General features: G+C 44.9%; 1 protein-coding gene across 1 annotated transcript in view; it reads left to right on the top strand.

Annotated features, from left to right (window-relative positions):
• Positions 1–1,787: 1,787 nt before the first annotated feature.
• The window catches only part of LOC142699077 (uncharacterized), a 27,846-nt gene continuing 2,046 nt past the window's right edge, over positions 1,788–27,587 (top strand). The window contains exons 1-6 of the mRNA XM_075847986.1: positions 1,788–2,139; positions 15,311–15,456; positions 16,825–17,816; positions 21,008–21,144; positions 24,070–24,358; positions 26,631–27,587. The exon at positions 26,631–27,587 is cut by the window's right edge and continues 2,046 nt beyond it. The gene's annotated coding sequence lies outside the window, so the exon portion shown is untranslated. The remainder of the gene's footprint in view (positions 2,140–15,310; positions 15,457–16,824; positions 17,817–21,007; positions 21,145–24,069; positions 24,359–26,630) is intronic.

Genomic DNA, 27,587 nt, shown 5'->3' with positions numbered 1-27,587 from the left:
GTGCTTTTTGCGCAGCGTTTGTCTGCTGCGCAAAAAGCGCGACAGGTTCAATAACTCTGCGTATTTCGCGCATCACGCACCCATTGAAGTCAATGGGTGCGTGAAAATCACGCGCACCACACGGAAGCACTTCCGTGGGACGAGCGTGATTCGCGCAACAGCAGTGAAAAGGATGAATGAAAACCGAAAAGCACCACGTGCTTTTCTGTTTCCGAACATCCAAACGGAGTGTCTTTGCGTACCGAACTTCACCGGGTTCGGCCAAACTCGTTTTGGCCGATCCCGGCAAAAAAATTATCGGTACGCGACGTCAGGAGATAGTCACTGTCCATGGTGCTGAAAGAGTTAAACTGTTTCAGCACCATGGACAGTGACTTGCGATCCCAAAATACATTAACCTGTAAAAAAAACCCGAAGTTCTAACTTACCGATTACTCCTGTCTCCTTCCTGCAGTCCGACCTCCCGGGATGACACTTCAGTTCAAGTGACAGCTCCAGCCAATCACAGGCCAAGCACAGGCTGCAGCCAATCACAGGCTGCAGCGGTCACTTGGACTGCTGCGTCATCCAGGGAGGTGGGGCCCGATGTCAAGAGAGGCGCGTCACCAAGGACGCGTCACCAAGGACGCGTCACCAAGGCAACGGCCGGGAAGTTCTCGGTAAGTAGGAACTTTATCTTTTTTTTGTACAGGTTTTTCGCTGTTGTGTTCGGCATTCACTGTCGAGGGTGCTGAAAGATTTAGCTCTTTCAGCACCTTGGACAGTGACGGGCGTTGACAAGCCTCATCTCTATGATGCCGGCTGCGCGAAAATCACGCAGCCGCGCATCAGACACGCATGACACACGCAGCTGTCAAATGGTTTTTGCGCTCGCAAAACGCTGCGTTGTTTGCGCGCGCAAAAACGCAACGTTCGTGTGAATCTCCCCTTACAGTTACTGCCGATCGTTTAACTCTTTCAGCACCCTGGACAGTGACTATTTACTGACGTCGCCTAGCAACGCTCCCGTAATTACGGGTGCACACACGTAGTCACTCGTAATTACGGGAGCCCCATAGACTTCTATTGGCTGCCCGTGCAGTAATTACGGCCTGAAATAGGACATGTTCTATCTTTTTCAACAGCACGGGCACCTTCCCGTAAGCATACGGGGAGGTACCCGTGACCAATAGAAGTCTATGGGCCCGTAATTACGGGAGTTTTTACGGTCATGTGCATGGGGCCTAAATCTGTAATGTCAATATTTTTCTGTTTGAGATGGAATAAATCATTTCCTTTCCACACACGTGTGTGTGTGTGTGTGTGTGTGTGTGTGTGTGTGTGTGTGTGTGTGTGTGTGTGTGTGTGTGTGTGTGTGTGTGTGTGTGTGTGTGTGTGTGTGTGTGTGTGTGTGTGTGTGTGTGTGTGTATATATATATATATAAGCAGAGGATTGGAGCAGCACTGTGAACAAATGCCTGACTAGGCTGGTGCAAAGCTTCAAAAATAAAGGCGTGACCTCTCCTTATGTGTTAGATATCCAAAAAAGTGAACGTGAAGCAGCACTCAAATAAAGTGACTTGAAAATGCCTTCATAGAGGAGGTGAAACGTTGTGGTTCCATGTTGGATGAATAAATTCACTTTATTTGAGTGCTGCTTCACGTTCTCTTTTTTGGATATATATATATAAAATGTATAACATATAACCACTTGTTGCTTTATTGAAACAAACACAAAAACTGTCATTGGTTTGGTCCGAGCCTACCCTTGTATTTTACCTAGTGGTACAAACCAGTTGGCAGCTTCTGATTGGACGCTTTGAATGATCCCATCCTCAGAGCTCCTCTGCACCAGCCGTCTCCATGGAACTGCAGGTGTCAGTTGGTGTCAGTTGAGCGGATAATAGACAGTGAGAGACTTGAGATCTGTGTAAGAGACGATGTTTAGGGACGGTCTTAGGTGTGTGTGACCTGTACGAGTGCACGGGGCGCTGCACCCTCCCAGCATGTAGGGGGCAACACTGGGCTCTGCCCCTATTCTGTCCTCTCCTCCTCGTTACACACACGGAGGAAACAAGAGCCGAGGAGCAAGAGCAGAGGAGGAAGCTCCGTCACAGCCCGTCCTGCAAGAAACCTGTGATCCTGTCAGCAAGAAGAGATGTAAGTGTCTATGTGTGTGTATGTGTCTCTGTGTATGTGTGTGTGTGTGTGTGTGTGTGTATATGTGTATATATGTCTCTGTTAGTGTGTGTATATATGTGTGCCTCTGTGTGTGTATATATGTGTGGGTATAGTTATCAGAGTGATATCTGTGGTGTTACATAGGACTGCACAGGTGACATCTACTACATTATCTGTAATCAGAGAGTTATCACTGTGTTATCTGTAGTGTTACATAGGACTGCAGGTGACATCTACTACATTATCTGCACAGTGTATGTGAATGTGTGTTTGTATATATGTTCCTGTGTGTATATGTTCCAGTATGTGTGTGTGTGTGTGTGTGTGTGTGTGTATATATTCCAGAATGTGTGTATATATATATATATATATATATATATATTTGCCTGTTTGTCTAAATATGTCCCTCTATGTATGTGCAGTATATATGTTCCTGTGTGTGTGTGAGTGTGTGTATATATTCCAGAATGTGTATATATATAAATTTGCCTGTTTGTCTAAATATGTCCCTCTATGTATGTGCAGTATATATGTTCCAGTATGTGTCTATATATGTGGTTGATTTTTGGTTTGTGGAGGCCGGCAATAGAGAATCCCGCAGAGGGCGCCATCCAACCTAAGGCCGGCCCTGACGGTGTTTATATATAAGTGAGCGCAAATATGGCAGCTAAGAGCTTTTATAATGTGACATCTAGTCATGAAATCCATGAAATATGGACAGAACCGGAGGAAAGTCTCTCAGCTTATGTGAAGCAGTAAATGACTCTACAACTTGTAATGTTTATACAAGGACCTTCCCAAGAAACGTTCCTCATCCTCTGTTGTAATATTATACAATGAGCGGACCTGACGTTCTATCTGGTAATGATTGTTACTTCACGGTCCAGTCACTAGTACAGCTGTAAGGAAGGCGAGGACTACAGGCAGGAGAAGAACACAGAGACATAAGACACTAAGGGGGCGGGGTCATTTATCAACTCTTCTACGCCAGGCGTAGAAAAGTCGCAAAAGGGATTAAAAGTCGCATTTTTGATGCAAATTGCTATTTTTGCCCTTTTTTTGCGCCACTTTCCACACTTTTGTAGGAATGGGGCGTGGTCGAGGGAAAGGGGCGTGGCCACTGAGCCAACAAATTTATTATGATTATCCCAGAAAAGTGGCATAAATTATAGTGGAAATCTACGCCAGCTCCTCGCTAACGTATATTTCACTCCATGGGGTATAGCAAGGTAGAGGCCCGCGCTGGACCTCGCAGATCTGGCACAGTTTAGAATTTTCTGTAAAAGCAGAATGAGCCATTACAGAAGAGAGAAAGCAGAATACATTGGGACCCTAAAGAGGTCAGGAGCTTTAAATTGTTTGGGTTTTCCGGAAAAAATCATCTTCTGTGCGTGAATATAACCTTAAAGAACCAGTTCCTGTTGTTCAACCCCTTAACTGCTTCCCGCAAAATGACGTGTCAGATATGTCAAAGTGCGAGGGGTGATGTATGGAGCTGTGTATTACAGATGACACCCGGGACTAACGGCCAGAAACAGTGATCGCGCTGATTTCTGGCTGTTTAACCCCTCATGCTGTGGTCAATCACGACGGCAGCATCTGAGGTGTTAAAAAGAGGGGGCAGCCCCCTCTGACAGCTCGTCACCCCCACCCGCAATGAGATCGTAGGGTCACTATGGTTGTCATGGCAGCCCAGGGCCTAATGAAGGCCCCCAAGACTGCCTTCACTCTGCCTCTCCTAAGCCCTGCATGTGGCAGGGCTTAAAGTGTAGCTAAACGTTTAAGAAACTTCTGACATGTCATAGTGACATGTCAGAAGTTTTGATTGGTGGGGGTCCGAGCACTGAGACTCCCACTAATCGCTAGAATGAAGCAGCTGAAGTTCTCGTGTGAGCGCTCAGCCGCTTCGTGTCTGTTCGGCTTTTTCCGGAAACCAGTGTATCGGAGAAAGTCTAAGAGCCCGTACCGAGCGCTTCAGCTCCGTACTTTTAGCGATAGGTGGGGTCTCGGTGCTTGGACCTCCACCAATCAAAACTTCTGACATGTCACTATGACATGTCAGAAGTTTGTTAAACGTTTAGCTGCACTTTAACAGAAGCCTGTGGAAATGACAATATACTGCAATACATTAGTATTGCAGTGTATTGTGCCAGCGATCTAACAATCGCTGGGTCATGTCCCCTAGCAAAAAAAAGGGAAATATAGTTTTTAGTAAGGAAAAAAGAACAAATTAAAAGTTAAAAAAAAACACCTTTTCCCAGTTTTCCTCTAAAGTAATGTAAAAAATAAAAAAAAGTTAACAAAATTGGTATAGCTGTTTCTGAACTATTCAAATATAGCGTTATTTAACGCGCATGGTGAACCCAAAAATATTTAAAACCCCAAAATTGCTGTTTTTTGGTCAACTTAGCTCTTAAAAAAAATGTAATAAAAAGTGATCAAAAAATTGCATGTACCAAAAAATGGTACCTATAAAAACTAGAGCTCGTCCCACAAAAAATACGCATCACACCGCTCCATCGATGAAAAAATAAAAACCGTATGGCTCTTAGAATGTGGCTACACCAATAAAAAAATTTTAGCAAAAGGTTTTTTTTCTTTGAAAGTAGTATAATTTAAGAAAACCTATATAAATTGGTATCTCCGCAATCGTATTGAGCCACAGCATGTAGTTACGTTTTCATTTTTACCGCACGGTGAAATCTGTAAGAACGAAACCCAAAAAGCCATGAAGGGATCACAGTTTTTTCCAATTTCAGCACGCAAATAATTTTTTTTCCGTTTACCAGTGCATTGTATGGTACTTTAGATGCTACTAATAGAAACTACGACGCCTCCCGTAAAAAATAAGCCCTCAAAGTCTATTAAAATGGCTTCGGCCTGAAGAGGTTATACAAGCCATTTTTCATTTGTCACTCACCTTCCTAGAGTCATAACTTTTTTATTTTTACGTCAATGGAGTGGTGTGTGAAGGATTATTTTTTTGCGAGAGGAGTTGTAGTTTTTTAGGCACCATTTAAAGTACCATGTAATGGTTGAATTTGAGAAAACTGAGCTTCCTCCATGTTTTTTGGGTTTAGTTTTTACTGTACACACTTACCTTCTCTTAAGGTAAAAGTAGATTTAACATCTACTTTTACCTTAAAGAGGCTCTGTCACCAGATTTTGCAACCCATATCTGCTATTGCAGCAGATCGGCGCTGCAATGTAGATAAGAGTAACGTTTTTTTTTTTTTAAAAACAAGCATTTTTGGCCAAGTTATGACCATTTTTGTATTTATGCAAATGAGGCTTTCTAAAGTCCAACTGGGCGTGTATTATGTGTGTACATCGGGGCGTGTATTATGTGCGTACATCGGGGTGTGTATTATGTGTGTTACATCGGGGCGTGTATTATGTGTGTTACATCGGGGCGTTTTTACTTCTTTTACTAGCTGGGCGTTCTGACGAGAAGTATCATCCACTTCTCTTCGTTACCACCCAGCTTCTGGCAGTGCAGACACAGCGTGTTCTCGAGAGATCACGCTGTGTCGTCACTCACTTCCTGCCCCAGGTCCTGCATCGTGTCGGACGAGCGAGGACACATCGGCACCAGAGGCTACAGTTGATTCTGCAGCAGCATCGGCGTTTGCAGGTAAGTCGATGTAGCTACTTACCTGCAAACGCTGATGCTGCTGCAGAATCAACTGTAGCCTCTGGTGCCGATGTGGCCGACACGATGCAGGACCTGGGGCAGGAAGTGAGTGACGTCACAGCGTGATCTCTCGAGAACACGCTGTGTCTGCACTGCCAGAAGCTGGGCGTTCTGAAGAGAAGTGGATGATGCTGATTCGTCAGCATCATACACTCCCATTCCCAACGCCCAGCTAGTAAAAGTAGTAAAAACGCCCCGATGTAACGCACATAATACACGCCCAGTTGTACTTTTACTGTAAACACGCCCAGTTGTACTTTTGCAAGCCTCATTTGCATAAATACAAAAATGGTCATAACTTGGCCAAAAATGCACGTTTTTTAAAAATAAAAACGTTACTGTAATCTACATTGCAGCGCCGATCTGCTGCAATAGCAGATAGGGGTTGCAAAATCTGGTGACAGAGCCTCTTTGAGGCGTTGTCCGAGATACAAAAAATTTTTCAAAAACTGTGTCATACATTACCCATTATACAGACAACCTAAATAAAGCATTATTTTAAAAAAAACTTCTACTTAGCACATTTCTGCTTTGAGTTTAGCACGGCTTGTTTACATGCAGTTCAGCTCTGGTTTGTTGATCTTTCCTTGTGAGGAAACTTTTTTCCCGTGCACGCTCCTTGCAGGCTGCAATGAGCGTGCACGTACCTTCCAAGAGTTCACGTGAGCTGTCCCTGCTCCTCCCCGCTGACCTCCTTCACTGGACTTGTCTTCTTGCTGACATTCTTGAAGGATGGTGACCGTTCTCCCCCCATTATGTTTTCACATTGATGTTTTCTTTCTCTTTTCAGGTCTATAAACCTCTTCGTGTCTCCCCTCACCCTCGTCCACCCTCTTCTATCTCATGTCTCTCTCCACTAAGGCCATGTTCACACAGAGTTTTTTTGCAGGAAGAATATCTGCCTCAAAATTCCGTCTTGAAGTTTGCGGCAGATTTACCTCTCCCTGCACGTTGATTTTTGCATCATTTTTCCCGGAGTTTTTTGTGCGCTGTTTGCGGCTTTGTTTGCGTTTTTGTTTGCCGCTTTGTTCGGGGCGTTTTTCGCTTAGTTTATCTTGGCGTTTTTTGCTTGTTTGTTTGCGTCTTTTTTTGCGATGTTTTTTGCTGTGTTTTCCGTTGCGTTTATCGCGTCGTTTATCGTTTCTTTTTTTGTGTCGTTGTTTGCGGCTATTTTTGCTGCTTTTTTCGTTGCGTCTTTCGTGGCGTTTTCCCAGTTTTTTTTTCGCGGCGTTCTTTGCCTCTTTGTTTGCCTCTTTGTTTGCGGCTTTTTTCGCGTCTTTTTCGCAGCGTTTATCGTAGCCTTTTTTGCGTCGTTTTTCGCGTCTTTTTTTGCGCTTTTTTTTTCTGGGTTTTTTGTTGCGTCTTTCGTGGTGTTTTCCCTGTCCTTTTTTGTGACGTTCTTTGCCTCTTTGTTTGCGGCTTTTTTCGCGGCTTTATTTGCGATGTTTTTCGCTGCGTTTATCGTAGCCTTTTTTGCGTCTGTTTTTTGTGCCGTTTTTCGCCCGCGGCAATTGAGCGCCGCGGGCATAAAACAATGCTAAATACGCTTTCTCTGCCTCCCATTGAAGTCAATGGGAGGTCAGAGGCGTAAACGCCCGAAGATAGAGCATGTCGCTTCTTTTTCCCGCAAGGCAGTTTTACTGCTCGCGGGAAAAAGACGCCGACGCCTCCCATTGAAATCAATGGTACGCATTTTCGGGCCGTTTTTGACGAGTTTTGCAACGCTGTTTCTGCTTAAAAAAACTCGTCAAAATACTCTGTGTGAACTTAGCCTAATGCTGCCTCCGTTATTGTACTTCATGTACCATTCCTCCTCCTGCACTTTGTGTTGTGAGGAGGAGTAATTTTATTACATAGATGACACACTACCCCTCCCCCACCTGTACCTAGCGCTATTGTAACCAGGGCCGCCATCAGGGTGGTATTACTGGTACTCCCGTCAGGGGCCCGGCCACATGAATGAAGTAAAAGGGGCCCGCCGGGCTGCCGTCGCCCCCCCCCCTCGGACTGTTGCCCCCCCCCCTCGCAACGCTCACGGGCCCCCCCCTCGCAACGCTCACGGGCCCCCCTCGCAACGCCCGCGGCACCCCCCTAGCGACACCCCCCTAGCGACACTCCCCTAGCGACACTCGCGGCAGCCCCTGCATACCTGTTGTAGCTTCACTGGAGAGGAAGATGCAGCATGTGCTGAAGCTGCGTGTGGAGATCCCGCCCCCCAGCTCCTCTACACTGCCGACCGGACCTGCAGGCTGGTGAGTATGTTCCCCTATCCATCCTGATTCCCATCCCCCTGACCCCATTTGTAGATTGTATAAAGTTGGTTAAAAGGTTTTTGGTATTTTTTCGTTTTCCTAGCGCTTTTTTGCCGCGATTTTCGTAATCGCGGCAAAAATGGCGCAGTTTTGCCGCGATTATATAAAAATCGCGGCAAAACCGCGTGATTTGTTCCGCAATTACGAAAATTGCATAAAAAAAAGATACAAAACATGAAAAGTGCTGTTAGGCTATATTCTCACAGTGCGGTCAAGTCACGTTTTTTTGCAAAAATTGTGGCAAAAAAATGGGATTTCACCGCACTGTGTAACTAGACTAAGGCCTTATTCAGACGGCCGCATTCGGTCCGTGATTTTCACGCGCCTCGCACGGACCTATGTTACTCTATGGGGCCGTGCAGACTGTCAGTGATTTTCACTCTGCTGCGACTGATACGCTGCAGATTTTCCACAATAAAATGTGTTGCATAAAATCTGCAGTGTTCATGCCTAGTGTGTTCCTACCCTAAGGCCGGATTTACACGAGCGTGTGCTTTTTGCGTGCGCAAAAACGTGGCGTTTTGCGCATGCAAAAGGTCCATAACAGCTCCGTGTGGCAGCAGCGTATGATGCGCGGCTGCGTGATTTCCGCGCAGCCGCCATCATTATGACACTCTGTTTGTATGTTTGTAGCACGTGGTGCTTTTCTGTTTTCATTCATAGTTTATACGGCTGCGGAAGTGCTGGGCGTGATTTTCACGCACCCATTGACTTCAATGGGTGCGTGATGCGCGAACAATGCACAAATATCGGACATGTCGTGAGTTTTACGCAGCGGACACACGGACACACGCTGCGTGAAAATCACTGACAGTCCGCACGGCCCCATAGAGTAACACAGGTCCGTGCGAGGCGCGTTGCACGGATGTATTACACGTTCGTCTGAATAAGCCCTAACAATAAGGCCCAGTTCACAGAGTTTTTGGGCCTTGATATTGACTCGGACACTGCGTCAGAATCAGCACCAAACAACTTCCAAAACCGCCTCCCATTGATTTAATCTGAAATCAATGGGAGCCAGTCGCGGAAAAAAGAAAAAGCAGCACGTCCTTTCTTGCCGCGGTTCTGCCTCTGACCTCCCATCTAAATCAATGGGAGGCAGAAAATGCATTTGTCCCTGCGTTTTTTGTCTGCTGTCCTCAATCGCCGCGGACAAAAAACGCGGCAAGATAGTGTGGGCAGGTCAAAATCTGCCTCAAAATTCGGTGCGCGGTTCCAGGCGGTCGCGGGTGGGCATGCGCGGGAGTTTGCGGGTGCGCGCGATCGGTCACACGGGCGGCAGTGTTTGACGGCCCCCATGACGACCCCCATGCTACCCAGGGCCGCCATCAGGGGGGGTATTATGGGTACTGATGTGAGAGGCCCGGCCAAACCTAATTGAAAGGGGGGCTCGCAGCTCACGACATTCTTTTGGTGAAAAAAACAAGCCCCATTGCAGGGGTTTGTTTTTTTTTTCTACCAAAGGCAAGTCGCGGCTGTTGTCGGGCCCCCCTTTCAATTAGGTTTGGCCGGGCCTCTCACATCAGTACCCATAATACCCCCGCTGATGGCGGCCCTGGGTACCATGATATGGTGCTGGACGGAGTACCGTTAACAGGCGGTGCCACGGTAGGGGGGCCCAGAAAATTTAGCTGTAGGGGGCCCCGAAATTCCTGATGGCGGCCCTGATTGTAACTTATCGGAGTAGTGGAATCCCACTATGGTCGGGGATTCCGCTCCTGCACGCTTTGCTTGGACATAGACCTAGGCAGAGACATGAAGCAATCCGTTGTGGACCGGAATCATAGTGGCGCTGTCTACCTAAGGGCGGATTTACACGAGCGCCATATACGTCCGTGCAACCCGCGTGTTTTTCACACGTGTGGCACGGACCTATGCAAGTCTATGGAGCAGTGCAGACTGTCATTGATTTTTGCGCAGCGTGATTCCGCTGCGTATAACTCACGACATGTTCTATATTCCGGCGTTTTGCCCGAATCACGCACCCATTGAAGTCAATGGGTGCGTGAAAACCACGCATTGCCGCACGGAAGCACCTCCGTGCGAACTGGCTGTTTTGCACAACAGCTGTCAAAAGGATGAATGTAAACAGAAAAGCACCACGTGCTTTTCTGTTTACAAACATCCAAATGGCGTGTCATAATGATGGCGGCTGCGCAAAAAACACGCATATGACGCTGCCTCACGGAGCAGGTAAGTGGCTTTTGCGCAGGCAAAATGCCACGTGTTTTGCCTGCGCAAAAACGCCACGTTCGTCTGAATCAGGCCTTCTACACATTTTTAGGCAAGTTAGTTCAGACATTGATGGGAACTCCGCTGCGGACGATGGGCAGCGGTGCAGAAATTTCAGGCCGCAGCATGCACTGTCTGTTGCGGAGAAGTGGAATGGCACAAAGTATTTCAGCCTTTGCAATCCAAAAACCGAAATCAGTGGCAGGTCCGCTGTGTTTTCTGCAACGTCTGAATTACCTGTCAAAACGGCAAATATTGGTGCAGATTCGTTGCGTACTTTCCCCTAAATCTGCAACAACATTTGAAGCATAAAAACTCTGCCACGTCTGAACGTGCCCTAATAATAACAGCCAGCGCTGTGGCCACCACAGTATTAGCGATGGTCAGCTACTGGATGTTACCCAGGTATGCTATGCCCAGTTTCCCTGGTGGCGGAGGGTAACAGGGTCATAGTGATGGTAAGTGTTCGTCCAGCCCCGTCTTATGCCTCATGCACACTTGCGTGTAAGATTGACGCCCGTGAGAAACGCGTGTGAATCGGGTCAGTTTGTGTGCGTTCTGCATCAGTGTGCTTAGCAAGTGGCCTGCGTTATTCACGCACTCAGAAAGGCCATTTTTTTGTTACAACAAATTGCAGCATAAATCACGCAGCAAACACGCTTGTTTGGTTCATGGTTTTCACGCATGCGTCTACTTTAATGTGAGTGTAGGTGCATGATAACGCGCCAATAGAGGACATGCAGTATGTTTCACGCAGCGGACTCTCGCTGCGTGAAAACGGCCCCATTGAAATAAATGGGTCGCGTGTGCTGTGCGTGGTTTCGACGATCAGCACACGGACGAGATTCACCCTGGTGTGAATGGGGCCTTAGGCACGATTTACACAAGTGTGAATCACGTCCGTGTGCTGTGCTTTGAAAAAACGCACAACACACGCGACCCATTTATTTCAATGGGGCCGTTGACACATGCGTGACTTTTCACGCAGCGAGAGTCCGCTGCGTGAAACACACTGCATGTCCTCTATTGGTGCGTTATCATGCACCTACACTCACATTGAAGTCAATGCATGCGTGAAAACCACGCACCGCACACGTGTTTGGTGCGTGATTTACACAGCAATTTGTTGTAAAAAAGAAGAAAAAAATGGGCTGGCTTTGTGAGTGCGTGAATAACACATGACAATCGAAAAGCACACTGATGCATAAGGGCGGATTTACACGAGCGTGTGCGTTTTGCGCACACAAATACGGTGGCGTTTTGCGTGCGCAAAATGCACTTGACCGCTCCGTGTCATGTTCATACGGATGCGCGGCTGCGGTTTTCGCGCAGCCGTCATCATTATGACACTCCGTTTGGATGTTTGTAGCATGTGGTGCTTTTCTGTTTACATTCATTATTTTACTGCTGTTGCGCGAATTACGCGCGTCACACGGAAGTGCTTCCGTGTGCTGCGCCTGATTTTCACGCACCTATTGACTTCAATGGGTGCGTGATGCTCGAAAAACGCATAAATATAGAACATGTCGCGAGTTTTACGCAGCGGACTCATGCTGCGTAAAATTCACGGACTGTCTGCACTGCCCCATAGACTAGCATAGGTCCGTGCCACAAGCGTGAAAAGCACGCGGGTTGCACGGACGTATAGCACGTTCGTGTTAATCCGCCCTAACGCAAACACACGGATGGGATTGACGCATGTTTTTCACGCGCGGAAAATACACACGCTAGTGTGCATGAAGCCTTACTAATGGACGCTGTTAGACAGTGGCCATTAATAATGCACTAGTAATACATTTTTAAATAAATGAGAAGGACATAGAAAAAATATTGTAATAAAATAACACACACAACACTGGTTAACGATTTTATTAAAAATAAAAAAGGTGTCATTGAAGTAGTCCTTGAACTTGATGTAGTACCAAGGACCCAACCTGTAGAGGGATGCTTAGATACACTGCTCATGTGTGATACTGTTAGACCATGTATCTAAGCCTACCACAAGGTAGCCTTAGTAACATTACCCAAGCAGACAGTGTCACACATGGGCCATGTATCTAAGAATACCACATGTTAGGCTTAGATACAGGGCCCCAAAACACTAATCTTAGGGTATGTTCACACGGCAGCGTCCGTAACGGCCGAAATTAAGGGGCTGTTTTCAGGAGAAAACAGCCCCGTCATTTCAGCCGTAACGGCATGTGCAGGCGCTTGAACGCCGCGTCCATTACGGACGTAACTGTAGCTGGTTTTCCATGTAGTCCATGGAAAACGGCTCCATTTACGTCTGAAGAAGTGACATGACACTTCTTTGGCGCGGGCGTCTATTTACGCGCCGTCTTTTGACAGTGACGCGTAAATATAGGTTTAGAATAAGCACTTGGGAACAGTCGCCTTTTCCCGGGTACATACAGTCTTCTACAGCCATGTGACTGCGCATGAGCAGTAGCACATGCTGAAATACAGGTTTAGAATAAGCACTTGGGAACAGTCGCCGGTTCCCGGGTACATACCGTCTTCTACAGCGATGTGACTGCGCATGAGCAGTAGCGCACGCTGAAATACAGATTTAGAATAAGCACTTGGGAACAGTCGCCGGTTCCCGGGTACATACAGTCTTGCTGAAATGCAAGTTTAGTAGAAGCACTCGGGAACAGTTGCCAGTTCCCGAGTGCAGGCGGGGACTTGGGCAGCGCTACTGTTGCGCATGCGCAGTTGCAGCTACAGGCTGGTAGTCACACCAAGCACTCGGGAATAATTGGATGTTTTTCCGGAGTGCAAACGAAATAAAGCGTGTTCATGAGAACATTGAAAGCGACCACAACGCCATACTATGGTCGGGATGTGTCTTTTCCCGACCATAGCCAGAGGAATGGGTTATGGTCGGATCCAAGGGCAACCAGTAACACAACAAAACTTCAGCAACAAAGGCGTTGAGTACATAATGGCATGGCTTTATAAGGATTCACACATGGCAGACCTGGGAGCCGTGTTTAGGCCCCCCGTTGCCATGGCACCTATCAGAAACCTGCGATTGCGCTGATGGTGACAGAAGAAGCCCCCGCCATCTGTTTACCCACGTAGATGCCCCACTATTGACCACAGCAACTGAGGGGTAACGTGCCGGGATCTACGCTATTTCCCGCACCATCCAAGTACTGTACATTTACGGTACTTTGTGCTAACTGCATGCCACTGTATATGTATGTCACCCAGTGGTTAAATGACAGAAAGCTGACATCAGTACCGTGAATTTCTAGGTTTATAGGATTTGCGTCTGTAAGTAAATAAACCGTATGCAACCCCAATGGCAGCCTCTATCTGTGGTGCACGGTTGGGTAAACGTTCTTTTGGCACTTGCCCCCTCCCCACCTAGTGCTGCACATGGAATAATACAAGACGTTTTTGGGCATGTGCAGTAGCCTGGGGCTGCTCTGCTTGTATGTACCAAGATGATGAAGCAAGCGGGCCTGGGACATTTCACCCATCTGCCCTTAACAACAACCCACCCCCAAATCTGGAACTTCTACAGAGCAGAGAGTAAGCCGGAGGGCATGAATAGCAGAAACAGTGAGGAAAATCCTGACCTAGAATGGATCCAATTGTAGCAAACTATCAGCTGCGAGAAATATCAGGCATGTTCCTGGATATAAACAAGAATATTCCCATTCACTGACCCCAAACAGATATCTTAAAAATGCTGAGGAATTAGTAAGTTGCCGAACTTTTTATTATACGAAATGTAAGCATCTAGTTACATGAAACCGGAAAATCCCAATTATATTGCCATTTTATAGAGATCAGTGGTAAAATAGTGGCCACTCGGGGGCACAAATATGGATAACCAGGCCTGTACCTCTAGTTGTGCCTGTGACAATGCATCACCCCCAACTTATTCTTAAGGACCATGAAGTATTTGAGCTTCTACATGGACCTAACAAGCGATCTGCTGGAGTCCCTTATCTACACATATTCAGGGCGGAGGTGCCTTGCTGGGGGCTCCACTACATAAATATCCTGCAGACTGTCCGGAAACAAAATGTACTTCTCAGTCGTATGTATATATGTATGGAGCATGTCCTCACTGTATATACTGTACTCCCTCCTTACTGTCCTCATATATACTGTATATAATGTACTGTTCAGTTATATGTATATATGTATGGAGCATGTCCTCACTGTATATACTGTACTCCCTCCTTACTGTCCTCATATATATTGTATATAATGTACTGTTCAGTTATATGTATATATAGGATGTGTCCTCACTGTATATATTGTACTCCCTCTTTACTGTCCTCATATATACTGTATATAATGTACTGTTCAGTTATATGTATATATGGGACGTGTCCTCACTGTATATACTGTACTCCCTCTTTACTGTCCTCATATATACTGTATATAATGTACTGTTCAGTAATATGTATATATGGGACGTGTCCTCACTGTATATACTGTACTCCCTCTTTACTGTCCTCATATATACTGTATATAATGTACTGTTCACTTATATGTATATATGGGACGTGTCCTCACTGTATATACTGTACTCCCTCTTTACTGTCCTCATATATACTGTATATAAAGTACTGTTCAGTTATATGTATATATGGGACGTGTCCTCACTTTATATATTGTACTCCCTCTTTACTGTCCTCATATATACTGTATATAAAGTACTGTTCAGTTATATGTATATATAGGACGTGTCCTCACTGTATATACTGTACTCCCTCTTTACTGTCCTCATATATACTGTATATAATGTACTGTTCAGTTATATGTATATATGGGACAGGGTCTGCTCTCTAATCAGGATTTTTAAGGTGCTATGGATAAAACATTATCCCCTACTATACCTTTTCCTGTAATATTATAATAAATATTGGATTTCTCTCTTTCTAAACAGACTCCGCTCCCACTGGACAACATGCAGGGCTCCCATGTTACGTCATCGCCATAGAAACTGTTCGGTTTCCAACCATCGTAGAACGGACAACTAACCGGCAACTGAAAGCTCCTCCCAATGTATTAATGTCACTTCTGTATGGACAGGTAAGATTTGTCTATCCACTTCAATGGGTTTTCCCATGAAGGACATTTATGACATCTCCACAGGATATGTCATAAATGTCAGATAGATGGGAGTCCCACCTCTGTGACCGGCGCCCATCTCCAGAACGAGGCCCCCTAAACAGTGGCGGATTAAGTAGGCCATAGGCCCTGGGCTGTTACCCAAACATGGGGCCCCCCTACTCCTCCGCCCCCCTGCCACTACCTTTTTGTGCAAGCATTAACAGATGGATGTTACGATTCCCCTTGTCAAAGGGCTGCGTCCCTACATACTGACAGTATCACACTGTGCAGGGACACATTCTCCTGACAAGGGGAATGGTAACACGCAATTGTCTATCAGTCCTGGACTGCACAAAGATATTTTGTGAAAGACAAGGATTTCCTATAAAAAACATGTCAGGAGAGGAGACAGATTCTCTATAAATCTAGTGACTCACAGAAGGTAAAGTAAAGCACCACACACACAGCCCCCGTAGAAAGCGCCACACACAGCCCCTGTCGATAGCGCCACACACACAGCCCCTGTAGATAGCATCACACACACAGCCCCTGTAGATAGCTTCACACACATCCCCCTTCCCCTTTTATATAGTGCCACACAGCCCCCTCTCCCCTTGTATATAGTGCCACATATCCCCCCTCCCCTTGTATGTAGTGCTACACAGCAATCACCCCCCTGTATATTGCCACATATATTGCCTCCAAAACAAAACATTGTACTTACCTTGCCCCGTTCCCGCGACGGACGGTGCGCTGCACTGTCTCCAGGCAGAACGCATGCTCATATCAGCGTGATGCAGTTACATCATCACGGCGGCCTGCCCAGGGAGTCTTCCCAGCACCTTATAGGCTGCAGTCCTAACTTGGCCTGAAGCCTATATCATTAATTAATATCTGCGTCCTGAGGATGCAGATACAAGTGAATGTGGCTGTCGCTAGCATCGGGGCCCCCTCCAGTTCTAGGCGCCAATGGGCTTGAGGGGGCCCGTGCAGCCCAGCCAATAAATGTTATGGGCTTGGCAGCCATGGGCCCCCTGGGAGCCTTGTTCGGCTGCCCGAGCCTTCCTAACGATGATCCGCCGCTGCCCCCAAACCCAGTTATAGCTTTTTGTGCTCATGCTGCTTCCCGGTCACTTCTTGATGACATGGTCGGAAGTTACAGAAACAGCGGTGAGTGCCTCGAATTTCTACCTTCTATACATATATATATATATATATAGATGTGCTCAGGACTTCACCCTAGGATCCCCCCTTACTAGTAATAAAGGCCGTGCACCTGCATTTGGGATTTCAGATCCTCGCTGTCTTTTTGGATTATTTATCAGTTTGTTTTCTGTGTTTTTACAGATAGTGCCAGAAACCCAACTATGGATTTTAGAGCCAGAGAACAGTCATGGCTGGTTAAAGATGACTTCACAGCCACAGGTGTTGGCAGTCAGAGAAATATTAGGGAGCCACAGAACTCCTTCAAAAGCCTTGTAAATAAAAGAATGAAAGTTTGGTGGAACCGAGCATTCCTAGCAAATTATCTCCAACAGAACCTTATACCGAGGGGGTTACGCATACAAGTTTTCCCATCATTTCCAACTGAAGATGTGAATTTTCCATCTAAATGGGAGGAGAACTGCAGTGTGTGTTCATTTAAAGTGATGGAGCTTCTTACTGGACCCAATAACACCTCATTAGAAAACAGGGATAACGAGCTGGAAAAGATCCAGCAAAAATTAAAAGCAGAGATGTCCAAAGAGGACTTAGAAACATTTAAAACACAATTGGATCAACAATGCCTCGTGTGGGAAAAAGAAATGGAGAGCAGAAAAACAAAGAAATTGATATGTGATAATAATGATTTTCAACAGAAGAAAATATATTGATGGAATCGGAGACAAAATGGTGATCACTGAGTCTTTCCTCTTCTATGTGATCTTTGTCATCACAGAGCGGTCACCATGATATGACCTTATGTAGTAGCGTGAGGTCTACACGTGACTTACCAAGATACAAAATAAAACGGAACTAAAATCAGACGTCCAACAGTAGGACAAAAATGAATAAGGGATTGGAACAAAATCCAAGACATCACAAGAAGGTCATTAACATTTCTATGCATCAATTATCTATAGGTGACATCACACTGTTGGACAAAGTCTTGACCTTTTCTCCCGCCTCCTGTTTTGATCTTTTCTCAGCAGTAAAAGATCTGCAATTTTTTGCACAATCTTTGATCTTTAAGAAATTGTATTTTAAAGAGGAAGGCGATTTATTTGTGACAGTTGAGGAACGAGAAACATTGCGAATATTTGAGAAACTCTTTCACCAAGAAGGGGGAATATCAGAAGGTAAGATTCATATCTGTATTAGAACCAAATCTACAAAATCCCCCCGTTGTCTATTTGCCCCGCAGTAGATCTTTTTGTCAAATTAGTCCCTGAAGATTAGCAAAACATTCCAAGGAAAATTAAGAATGACAATCTGTCGAGTTCAGAGAGAGAGAGAGAGAGAGAGAGAGCTTGGAGAGGATTATATCATTGGCATGATGTGGTAGTAAAACCTGCCGATAAAGGCAGAAATGTGGTATTTTGGCCACACCAGATGTATATTTATGAAGCAAATCGCCAATTGAAAAAACTCCACTTTTTAAATAATGATATCACGGAGGCGGAGGTTGCTTTAGCAATCTCTAAGCTACACAACAATAAAACGCCGGGTCCTGACGGCCTATCGGCTGAATACTACAAACTTTTGCCAGATATTGTACCGACATTGACTAGGACCTTACAAGCCATATTTAGTGGGGAGATTGACCTGCCTAACTTTCATGCGTCCAGGACCATATTGCTTCCCAAACCTGACAGGGATCCAACCCTCCTTTCCTCATATCGCCCGATTTCCCTTTTAAACCAAGACTATAAGCTCCTAACAAAGATTTTGGCCGACCGCCTCCAAACCATGTTTGGACTGATCATTGCCCCAACCCAACTGGGTTTCTTAAGGAATAGACATTCCACTAAAGGTATCCGTCAGGCTGTAGCAGCCACGGTGTCTGCACTAGACCCCTCCTCCCCAGTGACCATGCTGCTGGGACTTGACGCGGAAAAGGCGTTTGACTCTTTATCATGGCCATTTCTCACAGCGGTGTTGCAGTCCCGGGCCTTCGGGGACCGCTTTCTAACATTCCTTTCACGCTCACAGGCCTGCTCTACCACATCCCTTACCATCAATGGGCTTAACTCACCTCCTATCTCAATTTTCAGGGGTACGTGTCAGGGATGCCCTCTCTCACCGTTACTGTTTCATTTATCCCTAGATCCACTTCTCCGTCATCTCCAGTCCCTAGCATGTTTTCAAGGCATACAAATTGGAGATTCTCAAATTAAACTATCGGCATTTGCAGATTATAATTTGTTCTTCATATCTAACCCTGCCTCTACTTTACAACCAATCCTCCAGGATATCCCAATTTATGGTGCCCTGTCAGGTTTCAAGATCAATCTACAAAAATCAGAAGCCCTAATTCTTAAGGGTCCCTCCAGGCCACTCTGGTCTTCAAGGCATGCATTTAAATGGAACTCTGATTACATTCCCTATTTGGGGGTACGCATCACGAGACAACCATCAAATTTATATCAACGAAACCTTAATCCCATTATTGCATATTTGGAATCCCAACTCATGGCTTGGAGGCACTTTACTCTATAATTTTTAGGTAGGGCTAATCTATTAAAAATGGTTGTCTTCCCTAAATTGTTATACTTACTACAATCCTTGCCTATATACTTGAGACCAGTTGATGTTAGGCAAAAGAGACCAAGAGTGAGCCTATGCATATTGCAGCAACGTCATGAAAATAGAGGGATTAATTTTCCACAGATTCACTTATACAATATGGCAGCTCAACTACGAGTGATTGGAGATTGGATAACTGGCAGCTCCTGCTTTTCTGATTCTACATTGGACCAACAATTTTCAAAACCCATTTCCTTAACATGCCTCTTACACACTCCCTACTCGGCTCTATCACCTGATGAACGGGATAACCCCCTAGTCATGTCCTCCTGGAAACATGGACCAAGGTCAGGCAAGACTTAGGTTTAAACCCTAGATTTTTCCTACTTCTTCCTTGGGTCCATAACTTTGACTTCCAAAATGCCAAACCCCATGTGGTTTTTCGTGGATGGATTGGGGGGGAGGGGTTGACATGTATTAATCAGATAACTAACATGCTCACTCGTCGTCCATACTCATTTAATGAACTACGTATACAATATGATTTTTTGGGCCAACACCCATTTTATTACATGCAGGCCTGTAGCTATGCTCACAAGGTCATTAGACACTTACAAGACCAAGACTGGGATGACTTCTTCTGTCACTTAACTCCATCTCATCAATGCCGAAAAAGACTAATCACTACCTATTATAACGTTTTAAGACAGCCATTGGACTACACTAAATCGAGATCAGGCGTATCTTACTGGGTTGACCACTTAGATCAAACAACTCATGACGATGTCCTATCATCTGTAACTATGGCTGCCAAATACCTCCCATCAGCCATGTCCTGGGAGATGTCTTTTACAATAGCCCATAGGGCTGACGTGTCCCCTTATAGGGGCTTTCTCATGGGTAACTCCTCTGACCATTCATGTTTAAAGTGTGGAGCACCGAAATTACATTGTCTCTGGTTATGCCCAACTATTGTTGACTTTTGGCGAAAGATACAATATTTTGTGTCGAACACCTTGTCCATACCATGCCCCTCAACCCAAAAGTGGGGTCTCTTTGGGATACTGCCACCTTCCTTTATCCCGAAACATCACAAACAACTGTTATACTATGTCTCTGCGGCTGCTAGGAAGGCCATTCTCCAGGTTTGGATAAATAATACACACCCCACACATCGTATTTCCCTAGAAAATATATCTTATATTTTCCGAATGGATTGGGTGGAAACCTCCCATCGAAAAGAGCACAAAACTGAAGCTTTTTTTAAGTTGTGGGAGAACTTTATACCTCTCTTACCACTTCATATAAAACAAAAACTGATTGCATGCTTTGGCTCCACAACTTGGTATCTGGAACATCAGCTGTCTGGCGTGACACCAATCATGATCTGATTCCTTAAATATCTGTATTGAATCGCGGTAACGATGGGGATACACGTGTCCATCCTCTCCCCCCCTCCCCCCTCTATACTTCCCTTCCCCCTTCTTTATGGTTTATTTAGTGTGTTTCATTTCCTATGAATATTGACACTTTTTCAATTTGTCTTTGGGGTAAAATCTCTAATTCTGTCCTCGCTCCAACTAGGATCATTTGAAGTAATTTATACAAATTGTAGATTATATAATATGCAAAATAATGATATGTGTTCAGAGATGCTATTGCCATGGGACATATTGTTGAATTGTTGTTCGCTTGTTTGTTATGTTTGGAAAAATAAAAAATACATAAATTAAAAAAAAAAACAAAAAAAAAAAAACTCCACTTGTTGTAGAAGGTTAACGTACAATTCTTTATTATCCTTTAGAGCAAAGATGATCCACATTCTACAAGACGGTATGGATGCCGGAGTCCTCTCCAAGTCCCTAATGGAGGCACTGATTGTGACTGAGCCAACAATACAGACGCCTTTTCTACTACCCAAAATTCATAAGGACCCTCCAGGTAGGCCAATTATATTGTGTACCGGGGGGTTAACTCAGAAGGTGTGCGGATGGGTCGACCACCATTTAAAACCATTAGTGGAATGTCTACCTTCGTATCTGTGCGACTCTGCAGATTTGTTGTTGAAAATTGAAGAGATTCATTTAGATGACAGACATATTTTGGTAACTTGTGACATTGAGTCACTATATACCGGCATCCAGCATTCGGATGGGTTGCAATGAGTGGCCACCTTTTTGCATATGAGCAATATGGGAAAGACTTTTCAGAGTTGTTGCTAACCAGGGGCGTAGCTAAAGGCTCATGGGCCCGGGTGCAAGAATTCAGCTTGGGCCCCCCTACCCCTCCCCAGCACCACCATCATCATCAGACCCCTGCGCGCTCCTATGCCCAGACGCCTTGCCCAACAGCCCCCATAGTATAATGCCCCCACACAGTTAATGCTCCCATAGCTGCCCCCACACAGTATAATGCCCCATAACGTATACTGCCCCCCCATAATAGCCCCATACCGTATAATGCTCCCCATATCAGCCCCCCATACAGTATAATGCCCCCCCCCCCACAATATCCGCCCCCCCATACAGTATAATGCCCCCATATGTGCATAATTACTTACCTATCCCCGTTCCCACGTCGAGTGGAGGATCCTTCGCCTCCTCCGGTGTGTACTATGAGTGACTCAGCGCAGGCAGGCGCGATGATGTCGCTACATCCCGCCTGCCTGCGTCGAGCCGCTCACGGCACAGGGAATGCTGGATCAAGGAGATGTCAGCTCCTTGATCCAGCATTGATTGGAACCGGGACCTCGTGAGTGACTCACGAACCCCCATGGGGACGCGACCCACAGTGTAGGGATGTCACGATACCAAAATTTGGACTTCGATACCGATACTTCGTTTACTTTGCCAACAGTAATAAAAAAATAAAAAAAAGTTCTTCCATTTTCTGATGTGAGGCGCGAGGTGTGATGATGAATTTTGAATGCGCCTCACATAAATAGTAATTAACCCCATCATGTTTCTCAGTCATAATGGGTTAATGTGTAAGGTACATGATGGGGTTAATTACTATTAATGTGTGGCACATGGAGGTTAAATTCATCATCGCACCTCGTGCCTCACAATTAGGCCCCATGCACACGGCCGTAAATAATCTCCATTCACTTTCATGGGTGTCCGCGCCGTAGAAATGTTCCGAAAATTCTGGAACATGTCCGTCCTTTTGCATTTTGCAGGCCGTTCTCCCATACTTTGTATGGGAGCACGGGCCGAAAATGCGGGTGGCAGTCGGCGGCCGGCCGTGCCCGCAATTGCGGGCACGGTCGTGTGAATGGGGCCTAAGTGATAGAAAGCAATTTTTATTTTATTTTTTTACAGAGTACACATCATAAATGATGCAAAAAAATTGTTGTGCAGGTTATTACGGGCGCGCAAATACCAATTATGTGTATGTTTTATGTATTGAGACTTATTTTAATGTTTATTATAAAAAAGATGTATGTGTATTTTTTTAATTTAACATTACTTTGTTTTTATTTTATTTTTAAACTTCAATGTACTGGCTTATAGCTATATGCCAGTACATTAGCCTGTGTGCTGATAGCACACAGGCAGTTGTTAGGACATACCTCAGAATGCCCTAACAACAGGAAATATGGTAGGACAGCCCTGGGGTCCTTCAACAGACCCTGGGCTGTCTGCCCATATATGGTATGTCCCTTAATCGCGTCACAGGAATTCCCTGTGACGCGATCCAGGGGCATCCCCCCTTCTCATTTTCCCCTGAATGCTGCAGTCAGCTTTGATCGCAGCATTCAGGAGAATAGTGGCGGAGATGAGCGGTTTCTCTGATCTCCGCCGTTATAGAGCGGGGCTGCGGCTGTGTAATACAGCCATTGCCCCGCTCCTGATATAAGTGCGCGCGCGGTCAGCATGAGGAGATGCGGCCGGCGCTGCACTAATAAGCGGCGGTTCAGGCATTGAGGACAGAACATGGGGGTGTTTTGTAGCGCACCCACCATGTTCTGCCTTCAGTGCCGACGCTCATTAGTGCAGCGCCGGCCGCATCACATCATCCTGACGGCGCGCACATGTCAGGACTCAGGAGCGGGGCAGTGACTGTATTACACAGCCGCAGCCCCGCTCTCATACACTCATGTGTACTATACTGTATTGTGCAGTTTGCGGTGGAGGAGGGGGGGCTGTGATTTAACGCTCCCCCCCTCTCCACCGCATACAACACAATACATTACAAGGCATCACATACATTACATTACAATACATAACGTTCCAACACAATACATTACATTACACTGCAGCTTACCTGGAGTCCTCCGCACCGACTCTTCTGCTCTGTCTGGAAGCCGTGTCACGTGACAACACGGTCACATGGTACACTAAGTGTACCATGTGACCGTAACCCGGAAGTGCCGGCTTCACGGCACAGAAGATTTAGTCAGAAAACATGCTGTATGGCAACGGGGGCCCGTGGGCCCCCCAGGCTTAGGGGCCCGGTCGCAACTGCGACCGCTGCGACCCCTATAGCTACGCCACTGTTGCTAACCCTATCGAACATTGTTCTCAAACACAATTTTTTCACGTTCAATGGGTCCTTCTACCTGCAACTCCAGGGCACGGCAATGGGGGCAGCCTGTGCACTCTCATATGCCAACCTGTTCCTGGGGCTGTGGGAGAGGGACCTATTCCTGCCAGATCATGAGATATCAATGAACCAGCTCCTTTTCTGGGCCCATTCATTGATGACATCTTCATGATCTGGCAGGGGACTTCGGATGAATTAATGGAATTCATCAGTGTATGTAACTATAATACACGTAACATTAAATTAACATGCAAGTGGAATCATGTTGAGATAGATTTTTTGGACATACTAACTAAAAGGAACCATAATGGTTGTCTCCAGACAGATTTGCATCGTAAAGAGACATCAACAAACTCATTTCTTCACGCCACGTCTTCACATCCCCGCCACACCATCGAAGCTATACCAACTGGACGATTACTGCGTGTTAAGAAAATTTGTTCAACTCATGAAGATTTGAAATACCGCACGACTGAGTTAAGAAAGAGACTTGCTCAACAGGGCTGCAGCTGCCGCAATGTTAATAAAGCCCATTGACGACCACGTGCACAGCTCCCCCTCGTGCACAGCTATTACAAACTGTAACTAAAAATAAGGAATTTCTCCTAAGGTAAGATTTACGAACACGTATCATTTGGTCAGAAATGAGGGACACCTCAAACACATTTTGGCCAATGCTCCTCAATGATCCAATTCTACAGAAAGTACTACCAAATTATCTTGCTGTTGCACCATGTAGAGCGCATTCTTTACGTGACACAATAGTTCACAGTTACCGAACAGCGGAAAAACCGGGTAAATGTTTTGGAAAGATTGGTCCTAAGTGGGGTTGTAACCCTTGCGGCGATTGTATTAGTTGCCCTAATATTGAACGCTCTCAAGGTTTTGTTGACTCAAGTGGGTTGAAAAATGTTAAGATCACATGGCCAATTACATGTGGCACTACAGGTGTGATCTATCATGCAACTTACCCTTGCCCTAAAATGTATATTGGCAAGAGAACCCGAGAATTGCGCTTTCGCGTAAGAGAACATGTTAGAGACATTGAAAATGCCAAAACAGTAGAGTATATGGAACAGCTGAAGACGATTCCACAACATTTTCACCTACATCATGCGTGTAACTCTAGACTTGTGAGAGTGAAGGGAATAGATCACATCAATACTGATATGCGAGGACGAGATGTAAAAAGAGGCTTTTGCAATCAGAATGCAGGTGGATATGGAGGCTTAAGACAACACAACCGAGGGGTGTCAATGAGAACATTGGTGTTGCTGCATTTCTCTGACTGCTACCAAAGCTTTTAGTTGGGTATTTTGATTTTATGTTCTTATTTTGATTTTAATCTACATTTCTTTATTTATGTATACAGATTAGATATATGGTTTACGCTGCCTGTGTTGACTATGTCAACTGTGCAATTTTCGGGTTGTCATGATCTTCATCCTCAACAATGATGCCCTACTAATGATCTTCACAAACAATAGAAAAGCGGGCTCTGTCTGCAGATCACTGCATATTATATTCTGCACCTTTGAGGCTTGTTGTATTAGATATATCGACATGTAACTAAAATCTGCTTTGTGCATGGCACTTGTAGTCCATTTTATTTTTTGATGCATACTACACACGTTGTTTTTTTCTTCTTTTTTCATCGCACACGCCTATTCACACTATTTTATTTTTCGTTTTTTATTTCTTTTATTTTGTCACCATACATTTATTACCTTTTCACTCTTTTACTTACACATGTTCTATATAAACAACACTTTATTGTGTTTAATATCATTTCTTACCTGTCACTTACCTACTATGTTCAGGTTGTGTGCACTGGATTATTCCTTTTGGCACGTATATATTGGTCTTTTTTCACACATTATAATTGATAATAATGGTCCACACTTGATTACTCCCTACACGTTGACACTCTTCATCACACATCACTTTGTGGCCATATATTTATATGTATTTGTATGATACATGTGCAATATATCTGTATAACTATCTTGTCTCTCTGTATTTTGGGTTTAGACTTGCAGACATGAAGTGTATCGCTATTGGACTGCCCGTACAGGGTTAATATCCTTCTGAATGCTTTTCATGCCTTCAATCACTGGTTGCATTCTGATTGGTTGTGATTGACCGGCCTCCGATTCGTCACCCATGACACGCTGGGTTGCTGACACACGTGACCGCGTCAGGTGACGCGCTGATGTGTTTCCGCCCCAGTGTCTCGTTGTTGCCGTTTCTGGAGTCCGGCCATGTACTCGACCACATATTGCCACCAATAGTAAACAGTGAGTGCACTGATCTGATTTATGGGCATATATATATATATATATATATATATCACCTGGATATCTTTAAGCACCATTGGCTAGCGTTCATTTAAATACTGTGTGTGTACTATCAGCGCCACCCCCTGATGAAGGCATTTAGCGCTGAAACGTGCGTCTGGGTGGGCACTCCCTGTGTTGGTACTCCTGAACAACCTTATTATGGGTATGTTATATCCCTCCATACTTGTTTAATAGTTGATTCATTTTTGCTCTTACTTATGCGCTGACTGCTTTTTTGCACTGTATAGTTGTTTATTCCATACCATTTGGTATTTATATATGACCTACATTACGCAGGTCTGTGCAGCCATGGGGTCTTATCTAATTATTATTTTCTTTGTGAGTCACACAATGAGCTGTCCTTTTCTTCTGTAGAGTCTTGTGGAGTCTTTTTAATTTAATTGTATTGACATGTAGCTTTTCATTGTTATTCTAATAAAGATTTTTTCCATTTTCTACACTTTTTTTGGTAGCTTCAATTTCTTTGTAGGTTATATATTTGTAGTTTTTTGTCTCAAAATATTTTTCTTGGTTTTTTTTCAGGAGATCTTTATCCCAGTCTTTGAGATTTTAAAGAGTCCTGACAACACGTAGACCCCAGTTAGCAGCTAGAAGATTCCTGCATATACCTAGAAGATGACCACCTTCAACATCTAGAAGACACCAACCAGCACAGAGAAGGAGATCCTGGCTACAAGAAGATTCCTACAAACATCTAGAAGAAGAGACACATTGTAAATACTGGTGTGTCCATCCTAGCAGAAAACCCATGACGTCTGAACAGTGAGGAGAGAACTTATATGTTACTTCTGACTATATGATCGCAGGGTAAAGGAGCAGAAAATGCTGAGAAATATGGAGAGGCTTAGTAATAGTCAGTGCGCAGGATGCTCCATATGTGGTGATAGTCATGAGATGGTCACAGCTAGAGAAATACTCAATTCATTATTCATTTATCAATGATATCATATTAAAACATGTACTGAGACTACTATAGAAAAGAGGCAGGGATATTATCATCATCATCATTGGTACTGTTGTTAAGCTGAACGTAGAGAAAAAGTATTCACTGGCCGACCCCCAGATCTATTGTAGAAAGAGTCCTGTTGAGACACTATCATGTAATGGAAGTTGGCACTTGAGTTGTACGCTACTAAAGAAGGAGAAAACATGAGGGTATAATGGTTCCACTACGTATGTGATATGACCTTTCTAGATTCGTTTTCCGCCTCAAAAAACCCTATTGATATTAATGAGAGACGGAAAAATGCTGTGAACGGCCGCAACCGTTTTTGACGCGGTTTTAGGCAAAAAAAAAAATGCTTGCGGTTTTTTCTTCTTTTGCCTGTTGAAGAAGGAGATAAAAATAACGCTTTAAAATGGGCATAAAGAACCACGTAGGAAAACGCATCAAAAACTGTGTCAAAAAACGTGTGTGGTAAAAAAAACACTTAAAAAAAGGCGGAGCTGATTTTTCCAGGCAGAATTTTTTGCCTGCAA

Source organism: Rhinoderma darwinii, unplaced genomic scaffold (genome assembly GCF_050947455.1).
Source record: "Rhinoderma darwinii isolate aRhiDar2 unplaced genomic scaffold, aRhiDar2.hap1 Scaffold_126, whole genome shotgun sequence".
Classification (NCBI taxonomy): domain Eukaryota; kingdom Metazoa; phylum Chordata; class Amphibia; order Anura; family Rhinodermatidae; genus Rhinoderma; species Rhinoderma darwinii.
Note: the sequence above shows the minus strand (reverse complement) of the source record. Positions and strands in the feature narration are given on the sequence as shown.